The sequence below is a fragment of the Sturnira hondurensis genome, unplaced genomic scaffold, assembly GCF_014824575.4.
Source record: "Sturnira hondurensis isolate 20B ecotype Veracruz unplaced genomic scaffold, ASM1482457v3 Scaffold0016663, whole genome shotgun sequence".
Classification (NCBI taxonomy): Eukaryota; Metazoa; Chordata; class Mammalia; order Chiroptera; family Phyllostomidae; genus Sturnira; species Sturnira hondurensis.
The window spans coordinates 12,806,673-12,819,840 of record NW_028089294.1 but is presented as its reverse complement, the minus strand read 5'-3'; the positions used below and the strand labels follow the sequence as shown (position 1 = coordinate 12,819,840).

At 48.4% G+C, this 13,168-nt stretch overlaps 1 long non-coding RNA gene across 1 annotated transcript; it reads right to left on the bottom strand.

Moving 5' to 3' along the window:
• Window positions 1–5,067: 5,067 nt before the first annotated feature.
• On the bottom strand, window positions 5,068–12,955 carry LOC119001306 (uncharacterized). The gene is made up of 2 exons (XR_005069540.1): window positions 12,614–12,955; window positions 5,068–5,245 (listed from the first exon to the last, which is right to left on the bottom strand). It is a non-coding gene; the product is annotated as an uncharacterized LOC119001306 (long non-coding RNA).
• Window positions 12,956–13,168: the final 213 nt, after the last annotated feature.

Below are 13,168 nucleotides of genomic sequence, written 5' to 3'. Positions count from 1 at the left end.
ATTGAAAGAAGAAAAGGCCCATGACATCAAAGGGGGCAGCCCTGCAAGAACAAGACAGAGAGCTCCGGCCGGGTTGCTTGGTTGGTTAGAGCGCTGTCCCTATACGCCAGGGTTGCAGATAGAACAACAAATTGATGTTTCTCTCTCTCCCCCTCCTTCTCTCTCTCCCCTTCCTTCTCTCTCTCTAAAATCAATCAATAATTTTTTAAAGACATTGACTGGAAAGAGCATGGGAAGACCAGATCACCCCACTTTAGACCCTTCCCCCAGACTTGGGGTGTCAAACTCATTTTCACCAGGGACTATATCAGCCTCACAGTTCCTTCAAAGGGCCAAAATAATTTTAGGAAATAATATAAATGTAACTACTCCTTAACTAGGGGCAAGGAGCTCTACATTCGGCCCTTTGAAGGCAACCGTGAGGCTGATGTGGCCCCCCACGAAAATGAGTTTGACACCCCTGCCCCAGAGAAGACAGAGGAGGTTCCCTGCATTGAGAGCTGGGTGGGAACAGGATGGAGCAGGATCCTGGAAAGATCAGGAGACCGACTGTAGAGATGTGACATGGGAGTGAAGAGGTGGTCCTGGGAGAAAGCAAAGTCAGCAGGGACTCAGTGAGTCTTCTTCATCGACAGGACAGGGGGCTGCTTGCTCCCGAAGACCATGCCTGTAGGCTGCGGTCACCACTCCTGCTGAAGAATAGTATGGATGCAAGTCGCTGCCCCTTGAGGGCCTTTCCTCCCTCGTTGCATGCTTGTCACTGGTGGATGTGATAAGTGACATTTGTGCATACCCTAAGATTTTGCTGAGCCCAAACCCAGCTGCCCCAAAAGCCTAATGTCATCACTCTCTTTTTCAGTGGCCCTAGTCACAGGGAGGGGAGTTCTATAGATTTTGAGAGCATCTTACAGGCAGAGAGCAGCAACTAAAAATCCACAGCCATACATGGGTCTCCATTGAGTACTTTTCCTAAGTACCGTATGTAGGGGTACTTAGCTATGGTTGGGTTCTTTTTATCTTTTTGCTCAACTCCTACTGTGTCCAATTCTTGCATCAGCCACTTCTTTCCTCCCTGGCACTAAATGTGAAGCCCGAAGAACCCATTCAGCTTACTTTCTGAATCATTTGATGTTTTCCAGATTCTCTAGCCTAAGGGTAGCCAAGAGGAGGAGGAGACTAGGGAATGTGACCCATATATGATTTGTCACCTATGACTTGACTTTGTCAGGAAAATTTCCAGCTCAAAAAGTGGGAGGGTTGAAAGGGAGGACAGGAAAGGATAAGAGTCTTGTCCAAAAAGAAGAAAGCAGGACGCCTGGGGGCAGGAAGGATGAAGTCATTCGGCCTCTCCAGAAGTCCCCTCTCTGAGGAATGACCCTCTCCCAAAAAGCCTTTGCAAGAGGGTGTTAAGATTAAGATCAGGGAGAGATAAACAACTCTGCAAGGGTCCAGGCCGATCTGAGTTCAGGCTGGCATTGATGTCCAAGTCCAAGTTAGACCCTGGCTTACTGAGCCCAGCCAAGCTTTGCATTTTAAAACTATGACAAGGCTTTGTTGTGATTATTTCCAAAGGAAGAAAAAGATGAAGAGAGGCAAGATTGCATTAAGTGTTCTTTTTTTTTCATCCCAGAAAATGTCTCCTGAAGTTGGAAGGAACTACAAGCAAAATCTATATTGTACTTCAACTGAGAAAGGATGGGGACCAAGTGCCTTAGTGACAGTTCACGCGCAGAGGTTCCAAAGACATTACCTGAATGCCCAGCAGTTGTGTTGAAGCTTCAGAAGGTCATGTGTATTCCAGACCGGAGCTTTCGTTAAGGGCCAGGGCCAAAAATATGGAGATCATCCCTTTATGCCCCTCACTGGTTGGACCATGTCTGAAGTATTGGGCTGACTTTTGACAAAAAGGTCTTCCAGGAGGCAGACACCCTCAACGCATTGCTCTTCCCATTGCTCCACCCCAGGCCTGGTGTCCGCAAATCCAGAGCTAATCTGAAGTGAGTCAGAACAGGGGGCACCTCCCATCTATGCTTCCCCTGGATCTCACTTCCCTCCATCTACCCCTGACTTACGTGGTAAGAGGTCCACCTCTGTGCTCTGGAAATATGCACATGACCCAATCCTGGGACTTATTATTGGAATTCTTAGGAAACGTAAGCTCATTTTTCAGCTGAATATGAAGCTGGGAGGAAGTGAACCAAAGCTGCTAGACACTCCCCCTTGGAAACATTTGCCTGAGAGGAACAGCAGCTTAGTTGCTTGGGTCCAACAGTTTCTGAAGCAGGAGCTGCCCTCGGTCCCAGTACCTTGGAGTTATACGAGCCAGTAAGTTTCCTTTGCGCTGAAGATGAGGCAGGGTGGGCGTCTGCCCTTCCAGGCAGAGGAGTCCTGAGAAAACAGACAGGGGATCAGTCCACATTCTGTTGAAGCTTAGAATTAAATAACAAATTTTTTCAAATTTTGGATCTATTTTTATTTTATGTTTACAGTAGTATGTTTATATTGACCTCAACTGTGAGAAACATTCAAAATTAAAAAAAAAAAACACAAGTGGGGAAAAGGGCATGAGTCTTCTGAACAGCCCAAATTGGGGTTATCAGGTTCAGGTTTTCATTAGTGAGCCCCTTGGGCCCACGGTCACTGGGCTCATCCCTGTTCACTTTTCCTGTGCTAAGATTTTATTTTACTTTCTTATTGATGTGTAATTGACATGCAGTATCCTATTTGTTTCAGGTACATCCTAGTTAGTCACTATTTATATACGTTACAAAATAATCCTCAAATAATTCTTTTATATGTGTATATATATATATACATATAATTTATTTATTTTAATTATTGTTCAAGTGACTCAGACTGCTTCTCTAGCCTCCTTCACGTCACTGTTATTACCCAGGACCCATACCCACAGGGCATGGGGCTTACAGATTGGAGTTGCCTTCACTCACAGTGACCTCTCCGTCCTGATCCCAGCCAACATCTCTGTATTTGGTCCTGGATTCTGACTCAGTGGCCTGGCCCCACAGCCTGCAACGGATTCTCTGCTCTGGACTCTGTCTGGCTACCCCTGAACTGCCTCCCTTCATCCTGGGAACAACCACATTGGAGTTGAGAACCCCTAAAGAAGCTTCTTAACCCTGGTGTGGTTCAGACACACCCAGATGGGAACCTCAAAGGGGACCAACCAGGATGGCAAGGAGCCTAAAGACCATGTCCTTAAAGTCAAATACAATGGAGTAAGGTGACATTTGGCATGGGAAAAAAAAGGAGGTTAAGGATAGACATGATGTCTTTCTATAAATATTTATAGGGCTCTCATATAGGACAAGAGCCAATGGGTGAATGTCCCAAGGAGTTGAATTGGGTCAATAGAGGAAGGAACTACTTTGGATTGTTTTTATGCACTTGAGAATTGCCCTTGACTTTAGAAGGAATGTCTTTAACATCCTTGTCTGCTCTCAAAGTCCTCTCCCTGTTCAGTCTGGCAAATTCTTGTGGATGGATTCCTGGGAATGGCACCTGGGAGGGAGCTGGGGAGACCAGAATGAGCTCGGACTGGCCTTCATAGAGAACACCCATAGCCCAGAGCTGGAGCAAACTCCCGGACTTCAGAAGTCTGGGAGTTAGAATCATTGCCCATAAGCCAAGCTCGCTGGGGGACAAAAGAGAGAGCCCCCTGTGCTCAATGCAGAGGCAGCCATTTTTACAAGGCTGGTTGGGAAATGGGGGCCCAAGTTCAATCATGGTAAATCTATCAAAACCAAACGGACATAGCTCACATCCTGTGGGCAATAAACATCCACAGGTGAAACTTAATGGGGTTTTAAAGAGAGCTTTATGAGTTTTGAGGGACCCTTTGTAAAAACTGAAACCAGCCATGGAAAAAACAATATAATGTGAACTTTCGAAGGCGGTATCTGAAAATTCTGTCACTGTTACCAAACCAAAGAACCTGTTCAGGAGAAGAAGAAAGATATGCTAGATTTTAGGTCTCCCCCATGATTTCTGGTGAGGTAGACTGTTCTACCAGCAACATTTTTAGCTCCTTGAGAGCAAAGGCTATTAAAGTTCTCCTGTTTCCCACGCAGCACCCTGGACAATCTGGGTCCACATGTGCATATGCAAACGCATGGATGTGTCTAAGGGATGGGGAGTGTTTGTGACGACTTCCATGGGAAGCCCCTACTGTTCTGGGGGCTTTCGGTATCACAGGTAGGAAACTTGAAAATGAACGCTAAGAAGTTTTCCCAAGGTCACGTAGTTAATAATAGCTGAGTCCTAATTTGAACCCACATCTGTCTGTCCCTAGAGTCCATGCCCTTTCGACCACAACTGTGGCTACCCGACTTTTGGATTTCATCAACCAATAATTTCAGAAACACTGAAATTATTGTCTCACAGGTTGAGACAACCCTGATTATGTTGCCAACATTTTATTGAAAGGATATTGTTTAAAATTGAGAAAGTTGTACTCACAACAGTCCAGAAAGACAGGACATGATCTCAGAATAAAGAAAATAAATTTATGAATACTCCATTCCTTACTGCACATGTGCGCATGTGAGTACCTGTAAAAACACCGTCATCAACAGGCACTGGACGAGCTCTTGGAACCCCTGCTCTCGGCCGCACTTGCCCCCGATCCCTTGTAGCACCTAACACAGTGTCCCATACAAAGTAGATGCTTAAGACTGTTGAATGACTAACACTATTTGCTCTTTCTCTTTGATCCTCTAAAAAGACCTCAATGGTACGTGTTCTCAGTAAAGCCACGGCCCTAGATGACTTGCTTCATCTTGTTTAACTTTGTGTTTATGGCTTAGTAAAAGCTGAACTTTGCCACCCCCTCTTCCTCCTCTTGGCAGACTCTGTCAATCCAGCTTCCTTACTGCCTCTCTGACCTAGAATCGTACCCTCAGAGTTTCTTCAAGGAAAGGGCTGTGCAAGTCTAAGACACCTGGGCCTTCGTGTTCTGTGGTTCAAGGGTCTCATTCTCTTGTCCCAGCTCTTTTACTGGGTGACCTTAGAACATTCTGTCTCTTTTTGGATCTCAGGAATTTTTTTTTAATGTACAAAATGAGGAGGATTGACCCGAACCATCTGAAAGGGTGCTCCGACTCGTGGCCATCTCCATGTCTCTCCCGCTGGCCAACTGCAGCTCCCTTCTCATCAGGGCTCCTTTTGTTTGAGAAACTCTGGAATTTGGGGGGTGGAATCCATGACAAGTTGGCTCTCAAGGAAGATTCTGTAATATGATCGTGCAGCTGTTTAGTGATTCTATGTGAGTGTAAGATCACTTCAGGGAGGAACATCAAAGTTTACCAGATGTTATCTTGGGCCAGTTCTCCTATTTCCATGAGACCAAATCATTGTCCTCAAGAGCATTATTAATTGTGCACATCCACAAGATGCCAGAAAGCCCTGGCTGGGAAGCAGGGGACCCATGCCGGGGGGCATCCACCCCTCTCGGATTTCTCCTTGGCTGGACTTACACTGGAGGGCCTGGCAAATGGCCAGGCTGTGCCCTGAAATAAATGACTTGTCACACAACCAGCCCCAGCCCCAGGAGGTGCTCTCACAGTCTCTTGGCCTTTCATTTTTCTCTACAGCAAGGAAACTAGGATAGCAGACATTTTTCTCTGGCTACCCTAGAAAGCCTACCACACTCAGCGGAAGGTTACGTTACAGGGCCCATGCTTCAAAACACTGTTTTGAAAAGACCATCCTTGCCTTTTAATTTTAGAATAGTTACTCTCTGGCACCCATCCGAAGAGGGCTACTTGGATGTTATCTAGAAACAGAAGAAAAAGAGAGAAAGCTAGCTGCCGGGGCTGCCTGCTGGATTGAATGTGATTGCTCTTTCACATACCGATCAAAAGCCTCCTGAGCAGTGAACCCTCAGCCAGGCAGTGACGCTACAGATAGAGGGGATCTAGCAGAAGGCAGAAGGCACTGCGTGCAAATGCGCTGCATTCATCAGTGCTGCAGCTTTCCAAGCGCCTCTGTAAAAATATCTGGAAGATGAGTTTTGGCTCCACTCTGCCAACAGCCCTGGGATCTATTAATCTTCTTAACCTGCAGGGGCTGAGTTTCCCCAGACCCTTGGGGTTTGCGTGGTGACCCTTTCTCAAGCAAGATAAGTGGGATGAGCAGGGGGAATGGGGCGTTCAGTTGCAAATGATCTCTTTGTCCTTGGTGATACCTTTCTATATTATCTCTGGCCATTAGTATAAGAGCTAGAGTAAAAATAGAAAATTGAAGTCCTGAGGAAGGGGTAAGACCAAGAAGGCAGAGATACAAAGAGTCATGTGCTCAAACAAGAAATATTGGGAATGGGTGGGTTCAGCAAAAGCCTTCAGGGAATGGCCACTGAAAGAGTTTGGAGAGCACGCAGGACCCCAGAGACCCCCCCGAGAAACTGACTTGGGGAAGGGATGCCCCAGACTCGGGGCACGCCACCGAGGGAATGCCTGTGAGTGGGAGAATGGGGAAGACCACTGCTCAGGTGGCATGGGGGAGCCTCTGCCAAGAGCCCAGGGAACCTGGAGGAAGGGTTCCCAATCACTCTGTAGCCAGGAAGTCAGAGGGAAAAGCCAGTTTAAGGACACCTGCGAGAAGAGGGCAGGACCGAGACTGGAGAAGGATGTGTTGGGGGGATTTAATGGGGCTTTAACCACTGAAGTGGAGTCCATGCACCTTAGGGTAGAGAGCTCTGACCCATTCCAAAGGGCTAAGGAGAAAGCATCAACAAACCGAAAGGACAGAGGGAAGCCTTCTCCTTAGGATTCACATGGACCACCCCACCACCAGCCTGGGGGGCCACAGAGGTTCTTCTTTTCTTTCTGTTGACAGATTTCCTCTAGGGCTGTGGATACAAAAGCATGTCCTGTCAGCTTTGCAGAGTTAGAGACCCATCCCGCCTCCTCATTTTACCAGTGAAGGTGCTTCAGGTGCCCTGAGAGCTGGGGGCAGAGCCCCAGATGGAGCTCTCCTCTGCTCCTAGTCCCAAGTCCCTCCACTCCTCCACCAATTTCTGGCCTTCAGAGAGCATGTGTGTCTAGGGCCCCATTTTTGGAATCCGAGAGTCTCCCACAGTGTCTGTCTGTCTCTCTGCCCTGAAGATCCTCCCATCGCAGCCACTTGCCTTCCTGACTTGTGTCTTATCCTGCTATACGAGGCATGTCTGTGTCCCCTGGGCTCAGTGTGCGTCAGCCTCTGCTGGCTAGTGTGGGCCAGACTGCTGCCATCTCCCACTGCCAGCTCAGGAGCCTCTCCTGTCCTCCTCAGGGGTGTATGCTTTGGGTCTCAGGCGTGAAAAAGACTACACGTCCTTAACTCACACGTTCCTCTTCTCATTTCAGGACAGGAATGTGTGCAATCCTGAGAAAAAGTGGGGTGGGGGTGCACAGGGAGCAGGAGAACGTGCAGGCAGCTGCTAAGACCCATCTCCAGCCGCCTTCCAGACACACAGATGGGAGAGATGATCACATGTGGGTCTATGGGTAACACATATGTGAGCGCAGCTTATATTCTATTCTAGTCCAACAATGAACAATGAAACTCTTTGGGAACTGAGAAATGTGAATTTGCTAGGCATCTGATTATGGTTTCACTGCTTAAGCCCAAAGTTCTGTCATTTTGCTTAAGAATCCGTTAAAGGTTAAGAGGTTCTATTCAACCGAGGGTCAAAAAGGTCATTTTAAACAGGTTCCGTTAAACCAAGACCCCATACGAATCCAGGTGCAGAAGAATAGACATGAGAATTAGAAACGAGAAGAAAGGCTTCACAGGAGGAGCTGGCTTCTGTCCGAGGGGGATGAGCTGTCAAACCCTTTGCTCTGAAGCATCATGGGCCCCTGAGTGGCCTTGACCTGGGATGGACTCAAGGCTGAAGGACAGGCTATAAGGAATTATCTTTCGCCAGGCCTAGCCTGTGCGCCTTGCCCAGATCTCTAGATACCAGAAGCCCCCTCTTTGTTCTTTCAAGGGTGAATGACCCTAGTTCTCCTACTGAGACCTTGTAGGTGCTATCTAGTTCTTTGAAACAAAACTTACTAAATACCTATTCTAAGTCAGGCACCATGGTTGGGGCTCATGGGGATGCAAAGGTAAGCTGAACAGGATCCTTGGCTTCCCAGAACTTAGAACTAGGTCAAAAGAAGTCAAACTTCCTTTGATTTGGGAAATGTTAAAATGTTCCCCAAAATGCCTCCCCTACATTGCTGAGAAGTCTACTCTCCAGCAAGTCTGATTGCAGGTGGACTAGAGCCACCCTTGGATGGAAGCACGCGGCCACTCAGTCATCTGTCTGGGTCTCCTTCACTTTTCTTTCTATAGCCACTCCCTGAGTGGCTACCCGAGCCAGGTGCTGAGCCGAGGCTGGCTCCTGGCCTTGGGGGCATTGCTGGCTTGGGCGCTTAGTGCTCTGGACCACTTTTTGTGAGTCTAGGTGGGGACCTGTCTGTGCCTCGGCCCATCCTTAGTACCCCCTGGGGAGGCCCAGGATGCATTGCTCCATTTCTGTCTAGAGCTTTCCTTAATGTCCACGGATAGAGGTATTAAATGGACCCCCAGGGAAGCTTTAAAACTTGAACACCAGCCCTGCCCAGGGCCCCACCGGATGGTGAGAGAGCAAGGGAGGAAACAAAAGTGCTTGTGTTAACAGAATGTCATTCCCCAACATGATTCAGGCCCCAGCGCTCAGGCAGGAAAAGGAGAGTGAATGCCTTGCCATTCATCACCTCGGACACAGTTATTTTTAGAGTGCACACCAGCCCGGCGCTGGGCTCCAGGGTCCTGCCGTGGAAGGAAATGAGGCTGGGCTGATAGAACCGGTTGAGATGGAGATCCTGCAGACATGTGAGTGAGTGAGTACGTGTGTGTGAAAAAGAGGAGTGGGCAAGTGGTCCTCCTCCCAGCTGTAGGCCCTGAGCTTGGCACCATACATGAGCAAGAGGAAGGGAAGCAGGCACAGATGGTCACTGGGGGAACCCTTAAGGGAGAAGAGAGGGTCTGGAACTCTAGTGGGCCCTAGCTCAGGAAGGACCCCTGGCCATCACCATGGTGGCTGCCCCTGCCCTTGAATAAACACACAGGAAGCCCTCCCAGGTTGAGGTCAAGGTGGCCTCCGTCCTAGACGTGGTAGGACGCCCCATCACAGCCTTGAAAACATCTGGCCGACTCAAAGGGCTCCGTGCCCGAATGGAAAAGGGCAGACCATCTGGACCCTCTGAGCTGTCATCAGGAAATAACTTCTGCCCCAATCAGCACCCAAGCACCCATTTTTCGAAAAGACAAGTCTTACCTGGGCATGAGAAGAGATCCCTTTTGGTAGGAAAAAGTTAGTCCTCTTGTGGCTAGTGGGAGCTAACAGACAGTAAGAAAAAAAACAACCGCTAAAAGTTGAGTTTGGTAGAGGTTTCCCTCCATTTTCACCCATTTCTGGCTCTCTCCTCTCCTTAGGAACTGAAGGGAGAGGGAGGCCCATGGTGGAACTCAGTCCTGAGGCAAGATTGAGCCCAGGGTTGGCCCTGGGTACTTTCTCTCCTTTTATTTCAAATACCCCGCCCTCCTGACCTCTACCTCCCTCTATCTCTGAGCCCTGAAAAAAGAAGGGGAAATACCATCCAGATCCCACCTCTACAGATAGCCCAGTTTGAGGCTAACTCTCCCTTCCTTCTTTCTACAAGGCTTTCTAGAAGTGCTTCAAGGTCTGCGGAAGTGTACTCTGTATTACAGGGAACTTCCAGGCCCTCAGGCATGATTTACTTTCTGATAATAGCTCAGCTGTCCCTGAGGTCCTGGCCAGTTTTGAACCTGCTCACTGGCAGAGAGGGGTTAGGTGACTTCCTACTCAGCCATGGGGCAGCCTCCCACAGACAAAGCCTCTCAGAGGGCAGGTCCCTGCTACTGCCTCCTCCCAGGAAGCAGGCAAAAGCTCATGCAAAAGCCTGAGGGAGCCGCCAGTGCACTGCGAGCAGAGGTCTCGCCGCTGCCCCTGTTTGTTCCCCAAAGATGGCTTATTCACTTTGCACCATGACCTGGGGTGGTAAGGGGAGAGGAGCAGAGTAAGGAGGGGAGACTTCCAGGCCATTTATGTTACCGGTCACTGAAGAGTTATTGCTAAGAAGTGCCATCCAGCTGTCAATCTGGCAGCAAAAATGCACCTGACTGTGTTCAAGGAATAATATCAGGATCACCAGTACACAGGCAGGCAGGGGAGGAGGGCTGCCTAGGGAGCCAGTTTGCATCCGTCATGACTCTGAATCAATTGTTCACTCATATGGACCAAAAAAGGAAGAGCTTTGACCAAATATTCTTGGCACCTTTCCAAAATACCCCAGAACAAATGTAACTGAAGAGGTGGGACTTCTAAAAAATCTGCTCCCTGGAGAAGTTAGTCCTCTTGCGGCTGGTGGGAGCTAAGAGACAGTAAGAAAAAATAACAGCTAAAAGTTATGGAGTTATTTGGTACTGCCAAATGCCAAGTACCATACAGGTCACTGCCCATCCTCACGAAAACCTGCACGGAAGGTATTATTCTCCCTCATGGGCAAAACAACAACAACAAACCCCCCAAGAATCAAAAATGTTAATGCAATTGCTTGAGGTCACCAAGTGGCCAAGGCGGGACATCTTTCTGGTGTCAAAGCCCATGCGCTTTCCGTCACACCATATGTCTCTCAATGAATCAAGGAGAACAATGTTCGTGCATTTGTCTTTCTTACATCGAATATCTTTTTAATGTCTGTCCCTTCTCTGCACATTTTTTTCTGTCCATCAAATTACATATTGTAAAAGAATGCAATTCCACCCATCTTAGGCTGTGCTGAGAAAAGTGAAGAATAATGTTGATAAAGCTTCTGGTCCCTGTGCCACCAGACTAGAGCCTTTTACCAGTCGCAGTCACATGACCTCATCGGAAAGCTGCCGTGAGTGTGTGTGTGTGTGGGGAGGGGGGGGGGGTGCTGCAGCCGAGCAGGGTAAGTCAGGGGCCAGCCCACTTCTTTTCTGAGGATCTGAAACCAACGGACTTCCCGCTTTTCTTCCCTTTGAAACCCCGTGTTTGGTCGTCCTTGACTATCCCTGGGAGGATTAGGCTATTTGTCCTGGTCTATCACACCGGGCGGGACAGTCAGCACAGGGCCCCGTATGCCACATTCTCTCTGCAAAACCGGCTCTCTTTTTCTCTTTGGCTTGTCTTGTTGCTTTCAAATGTGTCACCTGCCTCCCTGTTAGAGTCTTCTCGGTCTTTCTTTTCTTCTCTCCTGTCGCTCTCCTTCTCCCTCTGATCTCTATGCCACTCCGTCTTCTCCTTGACCATCAGGTGGGTGCCAACCGGAGAGAGCACTGTATACGTGCAGCAAGATGAAGCCGCCTTCCCGCGGACTGCGGCCATCTCCGTGGTACTGCAGAACCAGAGTGGGGGGAGTAGGGGAGCGACAATGGAGACGTTCCACTTGACACTCAGCGTGGTTTAGAGCTGAAAGAACTTGACTCCCCACAGGAGAGGTCTCGGAGAAGAGCCTTCAGCCAGCAGGAAGCAAGGGCGGGAGTTCCCATTTCTGCTCTTTCCTGTTCGTGATGCCTGAGTTAACCAGGGAGTATTTGGGTCACGAGGGCGCAGAGGAGTCCCAGAGACACAGGATATTGGCAGCACCCTGGATTAATCCTGTGCTCTGCTCTTGCTTCCATTCACAACAAGGTTTACTTTTAGAGGAAATTTTACAAATAAACTCCAGCCTCAAAGACTGGTACCAGCTTCCTCCGAGCCCACAGAACTCTTCAGGATGAAACACCAGTGACACTGGCCTGCCTCACTTAATGCTTAGCACAAATAACTCCTTGGTCTTGGTGGGAGGGTGACCAGCGAGCAGAAAGGATTGTGGAACTAAGTAGAGGCCGTGTCTAGATACACTGATCTGAGTTCCACCTCTGACCCTCTGTGCGACCCTAAACATTTCTTTCTTTTTCTGTGTCTTGGTTTCCATATTTATAGATAGTCTTGTACCAGGAAGAAACTGATACATAATTCGAGAAAAGAAAATACTATGTAAATAATATTAGAGATTCCCCTGCTGTTTGCTTGACAGCAGTTCTCTCAGAAGATTCAAGATCCTTTTGATCTGAGATGAGAGGGACCAGCTGCTGAGAGACAGAGTTTGATTTAATCCAGTGTTAACCTTCCAGAAAATCTCGGTGGATAATTTGTGATGCTTCTTTGTCATCTGAATCCAGGACAAAGGTGGGGAGTATGATTTGTGGAACTGGTAACAACCACAACCTATCATTTCTGGTCAAACCACTTCTTTTCATTTGTCTTGTTTACATTTCTCACGTAGGTCATTCTGTGCAGAGTTAAGGAACCATCCTCTCTGGACAGGTGCTTCTGACCTCACAGAAACCATTTAACCTGTGTATTTCAGTAAAAGTAAGAAACGACAGCCCCACTTGTCAAGAGCGACACAAAATTTAGAATGAAAAGTAGTACTTCCAGTAATTTTGACTCCATGCTTTGAAGGGTGTTAAGAAAATGTGCCTCCACATTGCCAGCATTGGAGAAGGACTGGTTGGTGGCGGTGAGGGGGGGGGGTGCGTCACACAACGTACTTACTGGACTACATACAACTGTCTCCCAGCGATCCTCCCTCACGTCTCCAGGGCCAGATTGGAGCAGCCTGTGGAAAAAATTCCTGTCTATTTTCAGAAACAGATAAAAGCATTCAGATTATGCCGTTCAACTCTCAGCCTGAAAGCGGCTGGAAAAATCTGTTCCTTGCCACTGTCACTGACCCCCCGACCCCTCCAAGTAATGACATTCAGGCCCGCTGCCCCTCCTGTGTCCTCCCTCCTAGCAGCGCAGACTGACCCTCCACCGGACATCTGGTCCTTGTCTGAGCTGTCAGAGCGTTCATTCCTCGGAGAACTGCAGACAATGGAGTAGAAGTTGATTTAAAAAATTACCAACTGGTTCAAGGACAAGTCAGCGTTAAATCCATGTTTCTTTTTATCTGGATTTGGGGGCAGCAGATTTACAAGGCTGTCTGGGCCTCAACTCCCTAGCCAGGGGTCACAGGGTGTCAGGCCCAGTTGCCATGGGCAGGCGTGGGGCAGGCGCAAAGGCCTCATTTGCTAAGGAGATCCACCCGGGGGGAAGGGGGTGTCAGGG